General features: G+C 44.5%; 1 protein-coding gene across 2 annotated transcripts in view; it reads right to left on the bottom strand.

The window, feature by feature from the left end:
- Positions 1-22,836, bottom strand: part of LOC148029311 (potassium transporter 7-like) — a 179,767-nt gene extending 156,931 nt beyond the window's left edge. For both annotated transcript variants that reach the window (XM_087688088.1, XM_087688086.1), the window contains exon 1: positions 22,678-22,836. The gene's annotated coding sequence lies outside the window, so the exon portion shown is untranslated. The remainder of the gene's footprint in view (positions 1-22,677) is intronic.
- Between the last annotated feature and the right edge of the window lie 524 nt (positions 22,837-23,360).

Below are 23,360 nucleotides of genomic sequence, written 5' to 3' on the forward strand. Positions count from 1 at the left end.
TGGCAAACACTGAGAGACGAAAACTCAGAAAAAGAGTGAAGAAGGATGAACACCAAATCATGCTGATACAATGGAGCAAAAGCTCAAAGATGACTGCACTATCCTGGTTAATCAAGTGGCAATATCTGTAGGTATATTGCACAGTGAAGAGAGCGAAATATAGTCATCAAGGCAAATATTGAATGGTGGACTGTTGTAGTGGGAGCGGAACACAGTCCTCAAGTGCCATCGAAGAGGGGAGAGAAGATCACCAACAGGCACCACACTTTGGAGTATGAGGAACCTAGCCTGCCTTTGGCTGATGAAACGCAATAGAACAGAGCCCACCAGCAGCAAAATGCAGCATGCTTTGTTGCCTATCGAAGCCGATGTAGATACTAAAAAGGTGCCAAACTGCAAAACTCAAATCCTAGAGAGTGGAAGATGAGGCCACCTGCAATCTTGTGACCGCCTATCACGAGGACGTGAAAATTTGATACTTTGCTTATGTTTAATTGACATTTGATTAAAGGATTAATCAAATGTGCAATTAAAAGATGCACATGTGAGGTACAAGCGACTTTCTCACAGTTCAAGACCAAAGGACCCTATGAAAAAGATAGGTGTCAAAGGCAAAAGTTGTAACAAGTTACACTTGTTAGATTCTAGGTGAATTTTGGTGCCAGTTTGCCCCTAGGACCATTAATTAGCCATTAAGTGTCAATGGTGACACTAGGGACTAGGCATTAATTAATGGATTAATGCTTGTCCAAGGGTCAATTACTGCATGGGACCACTTTGGGTTGCAAATAGCCTAGCCAATTAATTTTTGGATGGGCAAGGTCAATTTTTTGGGCATGGATTAAGGGCTAAATTAATTTTCAAAATTAATTAATTCTGAAAATTAATTAAATGGCTAAAAATTACTGAAAATGGATTAAGAAAGCTGCCACTTGGCAAAAATTTCCCATGCAAGTGGGGGAAAGGCTAAATAGGGCTGAAGGGAGAGGGAAATCTCGTTTTTTCATTTTGGAGCTGTTGAAAAGAGGTGTTGGACTGTTCCTACCAGCTTTTGGGGCCAATTCCCAATCATGGGAAGCTGACAATTGCTGCTGATGCACTTTCTCCTGAAGATCACAGTCTCTGATGCTCCTACTGTTGTTGACGTATCCATTTGGGGCTCGTATAGCAGGGCAGCAACTGATTTTGATCAGTTCTTCGCGACAAATCTCAAAATTTTCTCTCTCTACAGCATTCTCTCATCTCCTTCAACCTATGCTCAGCCATTCTCAGCAATTCTCAGCCATTCGGAGGAGATCTCAGCCATTTTTGGTGGGCTGATCTGTAATTTCTGCAGTAAACCCTAATTCACAGCAGATATTAGGGTTTAGCAGCCACCTTGGGATCCGTGCCAAAGATTGAAAGCTCAAGGGACTGAAATCAGCAGCTGATAATTGAATATTATCAAGGGATTTTAGGAGCCAGCCCATCCCGAATTGATTTGGGGCAGCATTTGGCCAACCAAGGGTCAAATTGGAGAAGAAGTCCTGGGCAAAACAACGGGCAAATGACCCAAAAGGCTTGCTGGACATTTATGACAGCAAGAGTAATTGGTTAGCAGGAGGAGATTGAAGAATCTCAAGTTGTACTCCTTCCATTTGAATGAAAGCTAAAGAAATACCGCAAGGGGCACCAATTTTGGGGCCAACAGGGTGTCTACTGTCCAAGAATGTTATGGTAAAGTATGTATTTCATTTTATGTGCATTTATTTATTGCTGTAATTAACTCTTAAATCAGGTTATCACCACCCATTCCAAGAAGAAAGGCTGGTTTCATGGTTCCATTGCCGGGATACATCAAATCTCTTAATTTGGTGGGCTTGAGGCACCTGATTGCAAGCCAAAGCTTTGTGCTAGTGTTGATTTTTGTGCTCAGCTGAGAAATAACAGCAACATGTCTTCATACAGTGAGATGGAATCAAGCAGCGATGATGCCTCTCAGTATGGACATTCTCATGGGAATGAAGGAAATGCAATGCCTAATCTTAGACAAGGCTCTCATGATGGACAACAAGCTGAAAATGTTGTTGTTGGGCAAGATGCAGGGCCTTCAAGCCGTCATGAGGTAGATGACCAGCAAAGTGAAGAGGAATTTTATGACCAATTCAAGAATCGAATGAGGACAACAGCAAATCTCTTTGCTAAATTGACAAAGGATGCTCAGTTCACCCGATTTTTGAATGCACCTTCAGGACAGCAAGGTGCACCGAAGGTAGTGCCAAATCCTTCACTTGAAGCTCCTAAAGAGGCCAATGAAGCTAAACGTTGGTACCTATGGGGCAAGGAATGCAAATGCAAGGCCATTATAGAAGTGCCAATCCAATGGATTTTGGACAGCCGGGCATGCATGCTATGATGGGGCAGCCAGGATACTTTGGTGATAGCACGATTTTTCATGCAATGGTTGGCCAAGGGCCACATACGGGAACGCATGGCACAAATCCCTATGGTATGCAGCAGCCAATGCGTGGTGTGCAAGGCCCATTGTTTTAAGGTATGGCTGGAAATGTGCAAAACCCTATGTATCGTAGCATTGGCTTGATGCCTCGGGCACAAAGTGGAATGTTTGGCGATGCATCTCCACCCCTGAATGCTTATGGGGCTCAAGGAATGACTGTTGGTCATCAAAATGCTACATTTGGGCTTGGTCATGCTGTAAATACAGCAAAGGCACCCTTTTTGCAGCAGCCAGTGTATGACAACTTGACTCCCAAAGGGGAAGCAAAAGACTATCAAAAGGGTGGAAAAGCAGTGAAGTTTGAGTCCTTCAGTGGTGCACAAGATAGGCTCAAAGCTTTGACCTTCATTCAGCAGTTTGATGCAGCCTATTCAAGGGGAAACTTCACCGAATCCTCTAAGATTCGAAAGGCAGCCACTTTCTTGAAGGGGAATGCATTGCAGTGGTGGTCCACGCTCTTGATGCAAGGTAGAGCACCATCAACATGGGTACAATTCAAGCAAATGTTTGCATCGAATTGGTTGACTAGTACCTTTGAGGTGGACATCATGACAGCTTGGAACAAGCTTGATGCAAAGGAATGCAAGAATTTAGAGCAATACAATAAGAAGTTTTGGATCTGCCCGTCACTTCTTATCGTGTCGTACCCCTTCATGAGCAAGTGGAAAAATATGTACGTGGGCTGCCCAAAGGAATCAAGGATTTTTGCATAAAATCCACCGTATCTAGCATGTCTCAGCTTATAGAGACTGCTGCTACAGCCGATGCTTTGCTGCATGGAAAGGATTCGGCCTTCCAAGAGAGCGGGGAGAAGCCGAATAAAAAGTTGTTTAAGGCTGAGAAAAGTGACATATCTGAAAACCAGCCTGAAAAGAGGCCAAAACAGCAAAGCAAGGGCTCGAAAACATTGGCATAATGTAGGGAATTGATGGCTGCAAATAAATGCTTTATTTGTGAACAAGAGGGTCATATTGCCAAGAACTCTCCCAATAGGCAGCAAGCTGCAAAATCAGAAAATCAGGGAGATCCTAAGGGTAAAAGGCCCAAAACATCAGTGGGATTGGTGCCCGATGTTGTTAGTGATTAGCCCAATGATGATGCTACTGAGTTATGGAGAGCATGGGGTAAAATTAGAGATCAGCATGCGTTGATCTTCTTTGATAATGGTGCACGAGCCAACTTCATCTCTACTGACATGGCAGCCCGTCTAGGCATCAAAGAGGATGAGATGGGAGCCATGGGAGAAGTTGGAATGGCATATAAGGGTCATGCAGAACCTGTTACACCACTCATTGGAAAGCTTCGGTTGCACATACAAGGATATGTGGATAGCGAAGAGTTTTATATTGCTCCAGTTGAGGGTTGTGATGTGTTGCTTGGTATGCCATGGTGCCACCGTATACATGCAGTGATTGATTCATATGCAAAAGAGATCACTATTCAACATAAAGGAAAGACACTCACACTTGATGTAAAGTTGAAAGGGGAATCTGTCCCTGTTGTATCTGCAGTTGCTATTTCTAAAGTAATGAAAAATCATCTTTCAGCATATTTAGTTTTTGCTAAGGACAAGGATGATAGTGAGAATGTTGGGAATATGTCTAAATTAGAGAATGATCGCATGTCATTTCTGAAAATATATGCTGATTGCTTCTCTCAGTCACTTCCAGGGCAGCTATCACCTGAAAAAACCGAAGATCATGGCATAGATCTTATCCCTGGAAGTAGCCCTCCTAATAAGCCACCCTATAGAGTCAGTGCAGCCCAACGAGGAGATTAAGAGTCAGGTAAATGAGTTGGTAGAAAAATGACTAATTCAGCCCAGCTCGTCTCCTTTCTGTTCTCCAATGCTTTTGGTGCAGAAAAAGGATGGTTCATGGCGTATGTGCATTGACTATCATGCTCTGAACAAGATCACGATAAAGAACCGCTTTCCGATCCCTCGGATCGATGATGTTATGGATAGATTGCAGGGAACAGTAATATTCAGTCGTATAGATTTGAAAAGTGAATATCATCAGATACGCATTAGACCAGAGGATGTGCCTAAGACAACTTTCAGGACATCTTTTGGATTATATGAATTTCTTGTCATGCCTTTTGGACTTACGAATGCTCCTGCCACTTTTAATCGGATGATGGATCGCATATTTCGGCCACATAGAGCATTTGTGGAAACTTTCTTTGATGGCATGATTGTCTATTCAAAGAATAAGACGGAGCATAGAGAGCACTTGGACATTGTTTTCAATGAGCTACGTAAGCATAGGCTGGTTATCAATGACAAGAAGAGTGAATTCTTTTTGCATGAAATCCACTTTTTGGGACATATTGTAATGGCTGATGGTATTCGTATGGACCCTACTAAGGTTGAAGCAATACGTTCATGGCCAGCTTTGAAGAATGTTCATGAGATCCGCAACTTCTTGGGTTTATGTTCTAGTATAGAAAGTATGTACGCAGATTTGCTGAAATTGCATCTCCATTGCATGCTTTGCAAAAGAAAGATGTGCCATTTAGATGGACCGCAGTGGAAATTTCAGCATTTGAAAAGTTGAAGGAAAAGATGACTTCAGATCCTGTGCTTGTATTGTCTGATCTAAGGAAGTCATTTGTGGTTCAATGTGATGCATGTGGTAACAGTATTGGGGCTGTCCTTATGCAAGATGGCCGAGTTGTGGCTTATGAGAGCCGAATTCTCCACGGTGCAGAGAGGAATTTACAGGTTTATGAGAAAGAGCTCTTGGCTATAATTCATGCACTGTCTACGTGGAAACATTATTTGTTGGGGGCTGATTTTACAATGCAGACAGACCATCAGACTTTGAGGTACTTTCTGACACAAACAAAGTTGTCAAAGAAGCATATGAGATGGGCAAATTTTCCCTCTATGTTTCATTTTCAGATTGTACACATTGATGGTAAGAAGAATGTTGTGGTTGATGCACTGTCACGTAAGCCACAAATTTCAGCCGTCACTATGGTTTATCACACCAAGTTGGATGCCATAAAAGAGCAATATGCTGCTGATTCGGACTTTGCTAATGTTTATGATCAGCTTTGAAATGGCCAAAGGCATGAGCATTTCATACTAAGAGATGAATTTTTGTTGATGCATGGACGACTGTGTGTCACAAAGCAGTCAAGGCCTAGAGTGCTCATTGAAAGTCATGTTCCTCCATATGCAGGACATAGAGGTATTGATGCCACAGTCAAGGCAGTGGAGCATTTCTTTTATTGGCCAGCTTTGAGGCATGATGTGGAGCAGTTTGCTAGGGCATGCATCATATGTCAATAGGTAAAGCATGATAGGCAAAAGATGCCAGGCTTGTTACAGCCCTTGCCTATTCCAAATAGGCCTTGGCAGAGCATTGCTATGGACTTTATCTTTGAGCTTCCTAGGACACCTACAGGGAATGATGAAATATGGACTATTATTTGCAGGTTTAGCAAGCAAGCCCATTTCATTCGGGTGAGGAAGAAGATAAAGGTTGATCATATGGCACGATTATTTATGCAGCACATTTTCAAGTATCATGGTATGCCTGACTCGATCATTAGTGATCGAGACCCTCGGATGACCAGTCTATTCTGGAAGGGATTGTTTGAAAATATGGGTACCACACTGAAATTCTCATCATCCTTCCATCCGCAAACAGATGGTCAGTCTGAGGAAGCAAATTCCACAGTGTTGGATCTTTTGAGATGCTATGTTTCAGACCACAAGACACAGTGGGAGCAGTATTTGCCATTGGTTGAGTTTGCATACAATAATACGGTGCATAGTTCCACTGGCAAGGGTCCATTTGAGGTGGTTGAGGGTGGCAAGAAGGTTCCACCTATTTTGCACGCTAACGATAAGATCTTTGAGGCTCATTGCTTTGTGAAAAGCTTGGATGCAGCCTATGCAAAGATAAAGTATGCACTTCAAAGATCACAGGACAAGCAAAAGTGGGCAACTGATCGCCATAGACGTGCTTTGCAGTTTGCAGAGGGCGATTATGTATTGCTGCGTTTCAAAAAGGCAAGGCTGAAAAAGATGAAGGAAAGAGAGAGGTTGTATCCGAAGTTAAGCATGAGATACTATGGGTCCTTTCAAGTGTTGAAAAAGGTCAACGATATTGCATATCGGCTGAAATTACCTCCACATTGGCGGATACACAATGCCTTTCATGTCAGTTTGTTGAGACCCTTTCGTGGTGATGTGCCAAAAGATGTATCTGCTGAAATTCAGCCAGAGGTTGAGGAACTAGATGAGATTTTGGTACCCGAGCAGATTTTGGCACATAAGGAAAGAAAGGCCAGAGGTAAAGTTTCCAGAAGATATTTGGTGAAGTTTCAAAATTTTTCACCAATGGATGCAAAATGAATGGAAAAGGATGACTTTGCAAACCATCCTCAATTCTTGCAACTTTATCTCGATGCCTTTCAGTTAGAGCCGACTTTAGATCGGACTTACTCAGGTTCAACAGAGCGCGCGTCCGGAGCATTGCCTAATGCTCAAGGGGGAGGTAACACTTCCACTCCACCGGTTTTGAACAACTCTCGTATGTAGTGGATCTCGAATGTATTCAGCATGCATCCAAGGTACTGTGCTGACAGTAGGTCTGCCATGAGGTCACTACTCGGTGTACTAGTCACTGTGAGATACATATACATGAGTATGGTTGTCACCGCAGCTCTAAGACTATACTTATGCATGAGTTTTTGAACCAGTTTGGCATGAGTTTTTGCCTCAATTTTGAGATCAATTTCTGATTAGTTTCAGCTCAGTTTTTGATCAGTTTGATAACCGTTTATGATCACTTTGGGATCAGTTTTCCATTAGCTTTTGCATCAGTTTCTGATCAGTTTTTTTTACCATCAGCTTGTGATCAGTTTGGAGTCACGTTTGCAGCCATTTGTGATCAGTTCTCATAACCTCAACTGAACATTATATGACTCGTACTAAACCTTAATAAGTTTGCATCCCATGCGGGAATAGATTAGAAATTCCTTTCATTTCATGTGATAAATCATGCTTATAGATTTAATTATGCGTACAATGGAGGACAAAAGTTCCTTTCGAGTTTTACCGGTCACCTGGATGTGGAGAGAGGGTGACGAGATGTTACGGTTGGTTGTGACTCCACTGGCATTTCTATCTTCGACCGCGGCTTCCGCGCTAGTACTCTTAGTAAGCTTTCCCTTTGGAGCCATCTTGCACACACAATCCTTCACCCTGGGTCCTTAATGTGGTGGCTTTGTTCAAGGGCGGCTCGCAAGTGGTCACCAAACCGATGAGGGAGATGAAAGTTCGATAGTGTTCGTGACTTTGAAAATCGCCTTAGCTGGAGATAATCCCTAACTTCCACCCCCCTCTCTCTCTCTCTCTCTCTCTCTCTCTCTCTCTCTCTCTTCTTCTTCTCTCCTCTCTCTCTCCCTCTTCTTCTTCTTCTCTTTCTCCCTCTTCTTCTCCTTCTTCCTCTCCTCCCTCTTCCTCTTCTTCTCCTTCTTCTTCTCCTCTCTCTCCTTCCTTCTTCTCCTCACTCTCTCTCCTCATCTTCTTCTTCCTCTCTTCCTCTTCACCTACTCTCTCTCCTCATCTTCTTCTTCCTCTCTTTCTCTTCACCTACTCTCTCTCTCTCTCCTTCTCCTCTTCTCTCCCTCTCCTCTTCCTCTTCTTCTTCTTTTCTTTTTTTTTTCTCCTACTCTCTCTCTCTCACCTTCTCTTCTCCTCTTACTACCTCTTCTTCCTCTTCCTCTTCCACTACTTCTCTCTTCTCTCCTTCTACCCCTTCTTGTCAGAGTGCAGTGGTGCGGAAGCGTAGGACTGAGAGAGAGAGAGAGAGAATGCAGAGAGAAGAGAGAGAAAGAGATAGTGGAAGATGAAGATCTACTGTATAAAGTGTGCTGTATACAAAGATATGCAGATATGTACACGGGCGCAGTGCGCTGGACTGCGTGTCTCCACCTCGACGATGCAACCTGCTGTTCACCTCGAAGTCCGCTGCAGTCTGCACTGTCTCCTATTAGAAATCTGCGAACAGAGACGGAATCTGTGCGAGCCACCAGCCTGTAATCTGCGAGCAGAAGTGGGAGAAGACTGTTGGAAAATCGGCTATAAATAGCCAAAAAAACAGGCGCCAAAAAAGACAGGTTGGCTGCATTAAATGCAGCCGACTGGTGCAGGAACAGGTCGGACTGCCACGTGGCAGTCCGACTGGCTGCCAGCGGCCAGGACCTGATCTCGCTAACACCCCCTCTCAGAGCCTGGACGGAGCAAAAGCCTGAGGGATCTGGAATGTCTCCGAAGGAGAGCCTGGGGAAGTGGCTTTACAAACAAATCTACAAGATTGTCCTCCGTCTTGCAGTACTCCACAGTGATGGTCTCATCCAGAAGCTTCTCTCTGATGAAGTGGTACTGGATCTCTATGTGCTTCGTCCGAGCATAAAAAACAGGATTCCGTGCCAAGGCAATGCAACTCTCATTGTCGCATTGCAGCAAAGTAGGACGAGTCTGGGGGCAGCCAAGCTCCTCCAACAATCTCCGAAGACACACAGCCTCACATGTGGTGGAAGACGCGGCCCGATACTCCGCCTCAGTAGATGAAAGGGCTACCATGGGCTGCTTCTTGCTACTCCATGAGATAACACCTGCACCCAAGGTAAAACAGTAACCTGTAGTAGACCGCCTGTGGTCCACATCACCGGCCCAATCGGAGTCGCTCCAACCTGCAAGAACAAGATCTGAACCACCTGTGCCTGCGGGATAATGAATCCCTAAATCAGACGTCCCCCTCAAATACCGAAGTATCCTCTGAACAGCCTACCAATGCACCGTCTGAGGTTCACTCATAAACCCTGCCAAGAGCCCAACAGCAAAACAAAGATCAACACGAGTGTTGAGGAGCCAAATCAATGATCCAATCAACTGACGATAGTGGAAAGCATCCGCCATGGGAGAAGCTGAATGGGAAGTGGCCTTCCAGTTCGGATCCATAGGAGTAGAAATGGTCCGACAATCCTCCATCGCAAAAGAAACCAAGAGCTCCTGTACATATCTCTGCTGAGAGATGAAGATCCCCCTCTGAGACTGATAAATCTCATGGCCCAAAAAGAAATGGAGTAGACCCAAGTCCGTCATCTCGAACGTCCGATGTAAAGCTGCCTTCGTCTCTTGGACCTTCTGTGCATGATCACTTGTGACAATCAAATCATCAACATACAACACAAAAAGCACACAACCAGCCTCGGAAGTGTGTACACCGCCGATATCCCAACTGTGACTGAAGGAACGAATCAATCTTCTCGTTCCATGCACGCGGAGCCTGCTTGAGGCCATACAAGGCCTTCTTCAACCTATAGACTTTCCCATCTGAAGATCCAAAGCCAGGAGGCTGCTCGACATAGATCTCCTCCTTCAAATCACCATTGAGAAAGGCCGACTTCACATCCAACTGGTAGACAGGCCATCTCCTATGGCCAGCCAAGGCAAGAACAGCTCGAATAGTTGCCATACGAGCAGTGGGGGCAAAAGTATCATGACAATCAATCCCTGGGCGCTGTGCAAAACCTTTAGCAACAAGGCGAGCCTTGTGCTTGTCCAAAGAACCATCGCTAAGGTACTTGGTCTTGAAGACCCATTTGACGCCAATCACCTTCTTATGCGAGGGGCGTGGCACGAGTGACCAAGTGTCATTCCTCTCAATAGCCTCCAACTCGGCTTCCATAGCTTTCTTCCATGGTGCGGACTGTAAAGCCTCCTTCACGGACATGGGCTCTCGATCCTGCATAACACGGATCATCAAACAATAGTTAGAGAAAACAAGCTCCGTAGAATGTGCCTGGTGCCGTCGTGACTGCCGCAGACCATCCTGCGGTCCCCACTCCTCAGGAACCCCCTCGATCCCTGAATCACGGAGTGTATTACGGGCCCAACGAGGAGGAGGCCGGACCTCTCCTCATCGCTCTCCATCAGCTGAAGACTCTGGGATATCCACCGGTGGTAACTCCTCGGGGGTGACTGGTGGAACAGTAGACTCTGTATCAGAAACAGAATCTGAATCAAAAGACACGGGCTCCAAAGGAACTGTAGCAGGAGCCCAACTCTCCCCTGGATCTCCAAGAACGGGATGCTCCTCACCCGCTGATATGGCCGGAATCTCCACAAACCGCACATCTCGACTAGTGTACACATCCCGCTTAACGGGAGCATACAAACGATAGCCTTGGGACTAGGAGCTGTAGCCAACAAATACCTGTCTTCGGGAAGCTGCTTCAAATTTATCACAATGAGCCTTGGGAATGTGAACATAGGCATCACACCCAAAGACCCTAAAATAAGAAACATCGGGCTTAGTCCCAAAGTAAGCCTCAAAAGGTGTCATCTCATCAACAGCCGAAGTGGGGGATTGGTTAAGAATGTGGACTGCAGTAGCCACAGCCTCGGCCCACAGAAACTGAGGTGTTTGTCGGTGCTCCATCATGGTGCGCGCCATCTCTATCACACTTCGGTTCTTCTATTCAAGAATGCCATTTTCTTGAGGAGTGTTGGTATTAGCAAACTCCTGGTGAATACCTTTATCTACACAAAAACGAGCAAACTCATTAGAAACAAATTCACCACCCTTGTCGGATCGCAAGGTCTTCAATCTCCGGCCTGATCGGTTCTCCTCAAAGAGAAGCCAATCCTTGAAGTGGGAGAAAGCTTCTGACTTCAATGCCAAGAAATAGACCCATGTCATCCTGCTCTAGTCATCTACGATCAACATGAAGTACAAGCTCCCTCGCAAGGACTCGTTCCTCATAGGGCCACAAAGATCCGTAGATACAAGCTCCATCGGTGAAGTAGACCGCCGCGAAGCTTTGTGGGGAATGGCATCCCTATGCTGCTTCCCACGAATGCAGGAGACGCATGGCTGCTGGCTCACCACTATATCCGGCAACCCTCGAACAAGCTGTCCACGTGACGCCCTCCGAAGATAATCATAGTTGAGGTGACCAAACCGAGCATACCATGCTCTGACTATGTCTGAGAGGTAAAAAGAAGGGTAGAGAGGGCGGTGGAAGACTTCAATTTATAGATACCGTTCTCCTCATATCCGGATGATAGAACCTTCCTTGACTCATGATCAAGGACTCGTACCGAATCACTATCAAACTCCACCAAAAGTCCAAGGGAGCAAATCTTATGAGCTGACAGTAGATGATACCCTAAACCTGGTACATGCAAGACCTCTGAGGTATGGGTACCACCACGTCCATCTGGAATAAGCTGCATCTCACCCCGTCCTGCAATAGACACTGAAGAGCTATCTCCAATGAGAATCTGCCCAAGCGAGGGGCGCAACTGGGCAACACCATCTGATGAAGGAGTCATGTGCCGGGAGGCACCACTGTCAACGATCCACTCTCGAGCCTGGGGAGCCGTCATCGCAGCATCAAAAGCATTCGGTGTAGAGTCCTCAATGACAGCAAGATGAAGAAATGCAGCTGATGAGGGTGCAGCCACTGCTCCAGAATCCTTCGTGTCCTTCTTGTTGGTGTCCTTCTTGTCTTTGTCAAGGCAATCCTTCTTCCAATGGCCAGTCTTTCCACAAATATGGCATGTGGATTCTTTGTCCTTGTCCTTGTCCTTCTTTGACTTGTTATCCCCCTTCTTTTTCTTTTGGTCCTTCCCCTTCTTCTGAGAGGCTTGACCTGTCAGTGCCTCTGACTTGGAAGCATTCTGTCCCTTTAGTTGTTCCTCTTGGTCCAAGACCATAGGAACCAACTCTTCCCACCGAAGAGTAGACTCTCGCCCCGAAGCAATAAGGGCGGAGTAGAAAGCACCGAATCGTGACGGCAACTGGAACAAGAGTGTGATTGCCATGTCTTCGGAGGAAATCGGCTTCCCCGCATTCTGAACCTGCATTTGAAGCTGTCTAAGCTTGTTGATGTGCTCCCGCAACGAAGAAGACTTGTTCACGGACAAGGTCCGCATCTGAACCTCCAAAGAAACCCGCTTCATTAGGATCATCTGGTTATACATCTGATCAAGCTCCAGCCATATCTCTCGAGCCACCGTCAAGTGCTCGATGTGAGCTATCACCGCTGTAGTACAAGATAGAAAAAGAAAGAAACAAATCCTGGCATTCAGTTTGTCCCAGTGAGACTGTGCCTTGGCCAACTCCGCACGAGCATCGGAAGAGAGTTTGGACTCATCTCTCACCAAGGGCCGGTCGATCTCCTCCTGTACAAGCTCCGCCAAATCGTAGGACTCAAGGATGGCCAACATCATCACACGCCAGATGCGGTAGTTGTCGCCATCGAGCTTCTGATCTGCGGGAAGAGCCGGTAAGACAGGCACCTTCCGGTCCATAATCATCTGGAACTCCAAGTCAATCTCTGTAGACATCTTTACCTGTAATGCCTTTACAAACGCAAAAGTAGCCCCCTCTGATTGTGAAAGCTCAGCCTGCTAGGGCTCTTCCATGTCCTAAAACTTCTTCACCCGCCGGAGGCGATGAAAAAGCAAAACCTGCACTTGAAAGCTGAAAACTCAAACTTCCTCCTCGTCAAACAGCAGCAAATCCACCACCTGGACTCTTTTCCCGCGCGCCCACGCTCGCTTCAGCCTTGTTCCGAGGCGCAGCCCTCCTGCCTGCCCTCAAACGCTGAAAACGCAGCCTTGTGTCGCGATAGAAACTCCTCTTCAGGCTGGTTCCGCACTCAGTCAACCCTTCAACATTGCTCTTATACCATGTCAGAGTGCAGCGATGCGGAAGCGTAGGACTGAGAGAGAGAGAATGCAGAGAGAAGAGAGAGAAAGAGACAGTGGAAGATGAAGATCTGCTGTATAAAGTGTGCTGTATACAAAGATATGCAGATATGTACACGGGCGCAGTGCGCTGGACTGCGTGTCTCCACCTTGACGATGCAACCTGCTGTTCACCTCAAAGTCCGCTGCAGTCTGCACTGTCTCCTGTCAGAAATCTGCGAACAGAGACGGAATCTGCGCGAGCCACCAGCCTGTAATCTGCGAGCAGAAGTGGGAGAAGACTGCTGGAAAATCGGCTATAAATAGCCAAAAAAAACAGGCGCCAGAAAAGATAGGTCGGCTGCATTTAACGACTGGTGCAGGAACAGGTCGGACCACGTGGCAGTCCGACTGGGTAGTCCGACTGGCTGCCAGCGGCCAGGACCTGATCTCGCTAACACTTCTTTCCCTCTCCTCTTCCTCTTCTTCTTCTTTTCTCTGTTTTTTTCTCCTACTCTCTCTCTCTCACCTTCTCTTCTCCTCCTCTTACTACCTCTTCTTCCTCTTCTTCTTCCACTACTTCTCTCCTCTCCTTCTACCCCTTCTTTTTCCTCTTCTACTTCTCTCTCTCCTTCCCTCTCCCTCCCTCTTTTCTTCCCTTCTTTCTCTCTCCTCTTCTTCCCTCAACGCTGATCACGGAAGGGGGGGGGGGGGGGGGGGGGGGGGAGGGCGTAGCATCAATCGGAGGGGCCAGGGGGCTGCCTTCTTTTTCTGCAACGGACGGAGAGGGGTTGGTTTTTATAGGTGGAGGGGGGAAGGTGGCAAAGCAGTGCCACTCGCCACCTGGGCCTGCATGCCCTCGCTATCTCCAGCTCACTCCCTCTCTCTCTCTCTCTCTCTCTCTCTCTCTCTCTCTCTCTCTCTCTCCGCCATACTCACGGCAGGGGGGGAGAGAGGGAGGAAAAAAAAAATTCAGAAACAAAAATAAAAAAGGGGGGGGAGGGGGAAATGTTACATACAATGAAGAATAGTAGACATGATGAGCTGATAGGTACCTCAACCTCAACCTTAAGAGAGAAGCCACAAGCTCTATGACTCCATGTTGGAAGGAATATGAAGGCCTAGCCACCAAGTCATGGCTAAAACATCCAAGGCCCCAAACTAGGAAGAACCTATAGATCGAGAGTATCAATGGGTGAGATGGCATGGAGATGTCAACCGGTCGAAGAAGGTAAAGGATATGTGAAGAACCGCACAATAAGTAGGGACCCCCCTCTCAAGCTAAAGAAATGGGATCCCCCTCTGAAGTAGAAGAAAGATGAACCCCCTCTAAATCCCTCTCTAAGAGAGAGAGAGGGAATGAAGAAACTCATGGATCACGACCTCCAAAGAGTCTGATGACAAAGCGAATGTCACGAGAATGTGAAATTTTTTTGCTTTGCCTAGCATTTGATTAAAAGTTAATCAAATGTGCAAATGTGACTTGAGCATGTGAGGTGCAAGTTAATCATTTCACAATGTAGTACTTGAAATATCACTTCATGCCAAAAGCAAAATTTGTAGTAAGCTATGCCTAATAGGTACCAAGTAGCATCCGATGTCAAATTTTGGCCTAGACCAATATTTTGGCCACTAATGTCAGTGGGCAACATTAGAGACTAGGTATTAATTAATTAATTAATGCCGATCTAAGAGCTAGTAACTGCTTACAGATACTTGGAAGACAAATTGGCCTAGCCAATTTAATTATTGGCTAGTGGAATTATTTTTCTAAGACTAGAATAATTATTAAATTAATTTTTCAGATTTATTATATTGAAATTTAATTTAATTAGCTGGACAATTCTGAAAAATGGGATTAGAAAACTTCCACTTGGTAAAACTTGCCCATGCAAGTGGAAAAAACTTTTTGGAGACTGATGGAAGTCTATTCCAACCATTGTGAGAGAAAGGAGGCTATTAGAGAGAAAGGAGATTCTACTAAAGTAATTTGCAACCATCGAGGACCAGTCCTACAACAAGTGATAGCAATTTGGAGCCCTCCAAGTGCAAATGACTGCAACCCAAGCTCCTTCTAGTGCAAGTGACAGCATATAGGAGGGAACAACACTCTTTGTGGTGGTCCTACGCTATAGACAACTGCTTCCATGGTTGTTTGAGTAGGGCAACAACAGTTTTTCAGCCTTTTTCTCGATGAAACTCTGATATTTCTCTCTCTATAGCATTCTCTCTCATCCCACAACCATCTGTCTGATTATCTCAGTAAAATCTAGCCATTTGAGTCATTTTGCAAACTCTCTACTATAAACCCTAATTTACAACAAAAATTAGGCTTTTGACAACCACCTCAAGATGCATGCTCAAAATTGAAAGCCTAGAACTTGGATTCCAACAACTGAAATTACACAATTTTAGAAAGATTCAAGAGGCCAGCATCCCAAATTTGAGCCTTAATTTGTCTTTCAAGGAGCATGGTAAAGGCCAATCCACAAGTAAATCGAGAGACAAATTGGTTTGAAGACTTGATAGCCATTTATGACAGCAAAAGGCACTTCGATTAGTGAAGGAGATCAAAGAATCTCAATTGTACTCCATCCATTTGCAATAAAAGCTAAAGAAATACCACAAGGGGTGCTAGTTTTGGGGGCCAACAGGCTGTCCATTATCTAGCAAATGTCACCAACAATGCCAAAAATGGTATCTAGGGCTGCAAGGTAACAAAAGCTAGACAACTCCCAAAGGTGGCCTCTTGAACCTAAATGAAAGAGGGATGGGAGAGAGGGGTATCACACATAAACTCCTCAATGTCCACAGCAGAGTCAATGTCCATGGAGCCATACAATGAAGGAGAAATGGATAGCTCCTATGGAGCCACTAATAGAGAATAGCCTCTCTCTCTCTCTCAGTTGGAGCAAACTGTGGAGCCAAAGGAGCCAAAGGAGTGGATTGATGGGAAGACAGGACCCAATAGCCCTTGTTTCAGTGAAGCGGACTATAGAACTGCAAGCAATGAAAGCCATTGGACCCGAAAATGGGTAGGGGAAACTTCCATAGCACATTGCAGTGGTCGCCAAAGAAGGCTTATCACCTCATGGGGTCTCAAAGCCTCCTTTTGCTCGTAAGGGCTTAGTACGCATCAGATATGTCTACTTGCCTTGAGCATAGAAATTTGATAGCTGATGCAGAATGATCTCTATGGCCCAAAAGGATGAGGTGGCATAAGGAGTGTCGGGGGAAAGACCTATATACTCCGGTGGGGTATGGAGCAAAGATCAATGTCGACAATATTCAGTGGTATGACCATTCTTGCTACACAAGAAGCACCTAGTGATCTATCCTCCTATATGTGGAGAGGCAATAGCACCAATGTGGCAAGCCTATAAAGGGAGGGTGGGAGAGAGAAAAAGATAAGAGCATCTCCTAATGATGCAACAAAAATAGAGAAAATCTAAAGGTAATGCCGAACCTGCAACCTTTGTTTGCCTTCTCTGATAAAGAGAAACTTTAGCTCTCTTAGGACCTCTACTCTAATACCATGTCAAGAAAAGTGACGGGACAGTATGTACTCATACCATATCAAATAGACAATAGGGTTTGCACGGAGAAACACAAATGTACGGCAAACCCTGAGAGAAGAAAACTCAAAAAACGAGTAAAGAATGATAAACACTAAATTATGGTACCTAAATCGTGTTGAATACAATGGAGCAAAAGGTTGAAGATGATTGCACTATCCTAACTGATCAAGTAACAATATCTATAAGGAATTTGCATAGTGAAGGGAGCAAAACATAGTCCTCTAGGAAATAGAATATCGAGGTAAATGCTAAATAGTGAAGTATAGCTATAGGAGAAGCAAAAGGCAATCCTCAGGTGCTGTGTGAGAGGAGAGAGAAGATCACCAACAACCACGACACTCTAGAGTCTGAGGGATAGCAAGGTGGCCTACCTCTAGTTGAAAGCAACATAAGAGAGCCCACCACCAACAAAATGCAGCATATTAGGGTAGCAAACAGCCTATCAAAGCCAATATAGATGTCGAAAAGGTGCCAAGCTGCAAAACACTTTGGTAAACAAATCTACCACATTACTCTGTCTTGCAACACTCTACATCAATGGTCCTATCCAAGAGTTGCTCAGGAACGTAATGATACTAGATCTCTATGTGCTTCACCCTATGGAAAACATGATTCTGTGCGAAGGCTATGCAACTCTCATTGTCACATAGAAGTGAAGTAACTCCTGTCTGTGAATTGTAGATTGCTTTTTGTTACTCCAAGAAATCGCACCTATACCCAGAAGAAAACAATAGCTTGAAGTCGATCTCCTCTAATTAAGATCTCTAGCCCAATCTGAGTTTGTCTAGCCTCGTAATACCAAAGAGAAGTAATCTCCTCCTCTGTAGATGGAACCTCGAGAAGCATAGACTCCATACGAACTAGCTCGTGTGCCCAACTATCACGTCAATCTCCAAGAATAGGATGCTCCTCATCCCCCTCTCTAGCTAGAAAATCCACAAACCACACATCTCAACTCATATAGATATCTTGTGAGCTAGGATCATAAATCTATACCCCTATGACTAAGGGCTATAGGCAACAAACACCTATTTCTTGGAAGCCAACTCAAACTTATCCCTCTACTTCTTTGGAATTGAACATAGGCTTCTCCAATGTTAAGTCACCCATCCGTATACTTCCATAGCAAGTACCGGTGGAGGGAGGGAGCCAATGTCAATGCCACAGCCAGTGATACACATTGTTTCTGTACAATCTCATGTCTTGGTATATGGATTCCATTTCCCGATCATCTTTTTCTTCTTGAGCTCTTTGTCTAGTGTTCTTCTTTTCTTGCAGCATTTTTCTCCTCTTTTCTCTTGTGTTTTACAGTCAATCACAGCAATTTTCTACATTCCCATTGTTGCATCCACTTCTAACATGGTATCCGATTTCAAGTTGGGGCTTTGCTCCTACCTTATGTCAGCCATTTGAGGTGTGCTGGTGCTGATTTGTTATGCTGCAGATCTGTGTTTTGACTTATCTGCTGCAACCTGTTTACAGCCTAGGGGCCCTTCTCTGCAGCCAAATCAACCTGTTTTCTAAATTTTCAGCCTGAGGTTTGCAGCCTGCCTTCAATGTTTACTGTTTCTAGGACTGTTTCAAGGCTAGGGACCTGTTACTAACTCCTCAACATCTACATTTCCCAAGGCTGCATCTGCATTTTGTGTTTATAGGCTGAGGCGACCAGTTTCCCCTGCTTTACTGCAGCATTTAATGTCTGCTAACTCTGCGGTTTGATCTTCTACTTCTATGCAAGGCTGGCAACAGTGTTTTCACACTGGTTTCAATCTCTTGTGGTTGCAACCTTTGTGATTTGCACTATGTTGATTGTATATTGCTTTGTTCTTTTCTATTTGGCCTGTTTTTGCAGCAAGCACCTTGTTTTTTGATCAGCCTTTGTGTGATACACTGCTCAGCTTTAGAGAAGATTCTTGTGTATCCGTTGTTGCTTTCTTCTCACTACACTCTAGTTACTGTTGATCCTTTCTCTATGTGCTTTCTTTCCTGGTATAACTCTTTACTATTTCAGTCCCTGGTGGCTGAAATCTTTGTGCTTTGCACTATGTTGGTTGTATTTTGCTTTGTTCTTTCTTATTTGGTCTATTTTTGCAGCACGCATCTTGTTTTCTGATCAGACTTTGCGTGATACACTGTTCAACTTTAGAGAAGGTTCTTGTGTATCTATTGTCGTGTTCTTCTTACTACACTCTAGTTACTATTGATCCTTTCTCTATGTGCTTTCTTTACTACTAGAACTCTTGACACTATTGTGAGTCTATTATGTTGGCACGTCTCTCTCCCCCAAGATCCCTTGTCTCTATTCTTCTTCTTTGTATCTCCCACATCATGGCTCCTCTAACCTCTCATATTGATGCTCAGCATGCAGACATTACTTAATCATCTACAAGTGTTATGTTGGAGACTTGCTATTTTGAGACGAAAGTTTCGATGAGCATGCTTTCTCTTGGTGCTCCAGATGTCCTTGTTTCAGAAAGGGGTGACATACATAAGAAGAAGCAGTCTCTATACTATTATTGTGGTAAAAAGGGGTATTTGCAAAAGGGCTGTAGGGCATTAGCAACTTCGCAGGAGTGCACAATGACCAAGGGTGACAACTCTCTCAGCAAGTCTTCCTTATCTACAAGTCTAAGCTTAGCCTCCATCTAGGTGACTCAACACAGGCTGCAGGGGCCTCCCTTCCAGCTTGCTAATACAAGTGACGCACATCATCTCTCACAACTCTATGATGCCAGAGAGGAAGTACGAGAGGGTGGTGAAGTGGGGCGGTTCAACATCATCTATACTTTTATATAGCTGCACACAATCTAAAGAGGTGTTTCCCCGACACATTGACTAAAGTCTAGCAGGTTTTGAAATCTTGGAGCTAGGATTGACGTCTAGGTTCATAATGAGTTGTTTAACAAAGAATGGGATTGGCTTCTACTCCAAGTTTGCATTAAGGGACAAGGGACACTTTGGCAATCTGGCCAAAGTCACGTGCGCTCCTTCACAAGCATTGTTGACAAACATGGAGAGCTGCTATGATTCTTCTCTATTTTCAAGAGCTAGTATGATTGACATTAACATCAAGTTCTCTCTGAGGCACCTTGGTAGTGGCTTATGTACCCACTACTTGGGTATTCATGGTCCTATCTAATGGAAATCGTTGTATGTAATATAATGGGTCATTATCATTGTAAATTGTATTGGACCGGATCACCCATGATCTAAGAGAGGGTGTTAGCTTGATATGTCAGTACATGGGTGAGTTTGCGCATGTCCCAATGGGCTAGGCACAGTAAAGTATTTTAGGTATTTTTTTGGTGCCTCATTTATGAGGTTTTGGTCATTTTGTGCTTGCCGACCTAAATATTATTATTATTTTATTCAGCTAGCCAAACTGATGCATGTTTTGCATTATTTTATGCCTATATATTTGGGCTCCCTCCTCATGTGTCAATCTCTCATCTGCATACAGCCATAGAAGGTACCGGTGGAGAGAGGGACCTAGTGCCCACACAATCGGTGATTTACATTGTTTTGATACAGTCTCATGTCTTGGTATATGAATTCCCTTTCCCAAGCATCTCTTTCTTCTTGAGTTCTCTGTGCAGTGTTCTTCTTTTCTTTGCAGTGTTTCTCTGTTCTCCTATATTGCGCAGTCTATGCTTCCATTGCTGCATTCACATCTAAGAATTACATCCAAACACTCTAAAATAGAAAACATCCAACTTGAGTCCAAAATACACCTCAAAAGGAGTCATACCAGTAACAACAGATCTCGATGACCAATTTAGAACATGAACTGTGGTGGCTAGTGCCTACCATATGCATCTTATTGCCTTGAGCATAAAACTCTCATAGCCAATACAGGAACAACCTATATCGCCCAAAACAACAATGTGGCACAAGGAGTGCCAAGAGGTAGGTACACATACTCTAGTGGAGTAGAGAGCAAAGGTCAATGATGGCAATCTATGGTGGAATGACCGTTCTTGTCACAATAGGAGCACCCAGTGGTCCATCCTTTTGGATTTGAAGAAGCCATAGCACTCGTGTGTCAAACCTATGAAGGAAGGGTGGGAAGGAGAAGAAGATAAGCGAATCTCCCAATGATACTTCATACAACCAAAATAAATAATCTGGAATCTCAAAGTATTGCATATCTTGCAACCTTTCATCGCCTCAATGAAGAATGAGAATATTTAGCTCTTGGAGCACCTCTACTCTAATACCATGTCAAGAAATGGTAGGATTTGTATGGAGAAACATAGAGTGTACAGAAAACCCCGCTACAAAATGTTTTAAGTGTAGGCTGGCTGTAGAAAACAGGTTGCCTCAGTAAAGGATGGATAAATGAGAACTGGACAGCACATGACAAGCCTCTACGGCCTGAGATGTGCTCTGTTCAGGGTATGAACAGCAGTGGAGAGTGTTGAGGAGAGAAGGAACTGATGAAGAATGAAAGTGAGATGTGTCTTGTGATGGATACCCATGCCCTATTTATAGACACATGAGTCACTGAACTGTCTAGGGTGGCTTCCCAACTCACTTGGGTGGCACCCAAACACCAATGGATGATATAGATAAAGCCTTTTTGGGGATCAATGGAAACCAAAATAGGAATAAATGGAGTACAATGAACTTAATGACTCAACAATGTTCAGGCATCCATTCTTCCATTGTGACTCCAAAAATTTGGTACATGCCACCTTGGATGAGCTCTGGACTTCCATAATCCATTCACATAGAGGGAATTAGGATCACATAGATCAGATCCTACTTTTCAAGCTGCATGATGGGAGCCCTTGATGGATCTCACATTCTTTATGCTTTGGGATGGTACAGCCAGTGGATCTATCTCATGTGCCTTGGCTTCTTTTTCCAAACCCTATCAGCCACCCTGAGAGGCTTTGAGATAGTTTAATTTTTGGCAGCCCTCTTCAGCTCACCACGCACCCTTCAGGTGTTGAAGCTTCAATTTCCAGCTAATCTGAGCAACCATATAGTCAGCTGTACTGGCAAAAGCCCCAAATTGCTTGATTTGGTATAGATCAAACTAACTAGGAAGTAGTCTGTTGCTTATCAGATATTTGACCAGTTTTAGGCGTTGTTGAACAATATGCAAATGTAGCAGATTTGTAAAATATATGCAGAGATGTTACTTTAACTTTTGATTCTCATGAGAAAATTCCATACAAGCACTTCAACTCTGCTTTGTCTGTACTCTTTCCAAGCCCCTAGCCTGAATCATGGAGTGCAAAGAACCAATCCAAGTCCTCATGACTGCTTACTGAACCGCCACACTATGTGACACTGTGCACTGTCTCCCACCTTCACGTATGGCGCAGTGGTCTCTGCAGCAGGCTGATCTCTCAGCCTCAGGCATGGGGAGAGTATTAACTTTACTACTGGCACGCATTAAGGATTGGAGGTATCTCACAGTAGAACAACGGACAAAGACCTGCTTTTGCTAATGGGACCAGTACCTCATCAATGGATTTCAACATTGGAAGGAATACTTGAAATGCACCAAGGGAGTAAATAATCCGAAGTTTGATCTAAATATTTCCACAATCGTTTGAAAATCTCAGACAAGAGAGAATTTTGGACCTTCTTGTCCATGTTGTTAACAGTAATGATGAAAACTGAATTAATAGATTCTAACGTTGGAAAAAATGCTTGAAATGCACCATGGGAGTAAGCATTCCCTAACATCAATCAAGCGTTTTTGACGATCAGCAAGAAAACTTAGACAGGAGAGAATTTGGACCTTCTTGTACATGCTGTTGATAAACAAAGCTCAGATAGGAGAAGGGCAACGCGTTACCTGGCTACATACTGTTGATAATGATGATAATGGAAACAAACGCTCGTATAGGAGAGAAGCAACGCGTTACCTGGCTAAGTCTTTGATCAGCGGCATGGAGAGATCTCGGCATAAGGTTTAGAGGAAGCAGCTTAGAGAAGCTTCTTGTTTCTTTGTCAAAGTTCCAATCATTGATGAATGGAGACACAGGCAGACGCAGGCAGAGAAGAAAGGGGGGGGGGGGGGGGGAGTCAGAGAGGATATGTGTTGGTAATCCAGACAATTACTAGTTAAAAGGCTTAAGTTAAAGCTTGGAAAGACTCCACATCAATGGCTAGAATGTGATGCCACGGAGACATGAAGAAAAAGCGATCTCCGTTTTAGGGCCCGCTAGATACGTCAAAAGCTGTGTGTGATAGGCCCTATATGCAAATCAAGGCCTACAAGACTTTATTTCTATCTATATCGCTTTAGATTAGAAATACACTAGGCCCTCCGCGCCTAAACTCGCCCTGGTGGGGCGGGTGCGATTTTTGCGGGGGGCGGGTGCTGGACGCGTGGCACCCGTCCCCACCTCTCCTTAACTAATAGTATAGATTTGGCTATGATTGTGGGCTCCTTTTGGAACGCAGCTCTATGTGCCCCTAGTTTTTTAAATATATCCATAGGATCATGGTACTATGAGACCTTAACACAAGATCTGAATGCATGCCTTAAGCTACACACTCTAGGAGAGGAAGATGCAAATGTTGTGTTGTCTCCCTAATATGAAAC

Source organism: Lygodium microphyllum, chromosome 11 (assembly GCF_053477565.2).
Source record: "Lygodium microphyllum isolate KBCC chromosome 11, Lygodium_microphyllum_v1.1.10, whole genome shotgun sequence".
Classification (NCBI taxonomy): Eukaryota; Viridiplantae; Streptophyta; class Polypodiopsida; order Schizaeales; family Lygodiaceae; genus Lygodium; species Lygodium microphyllum.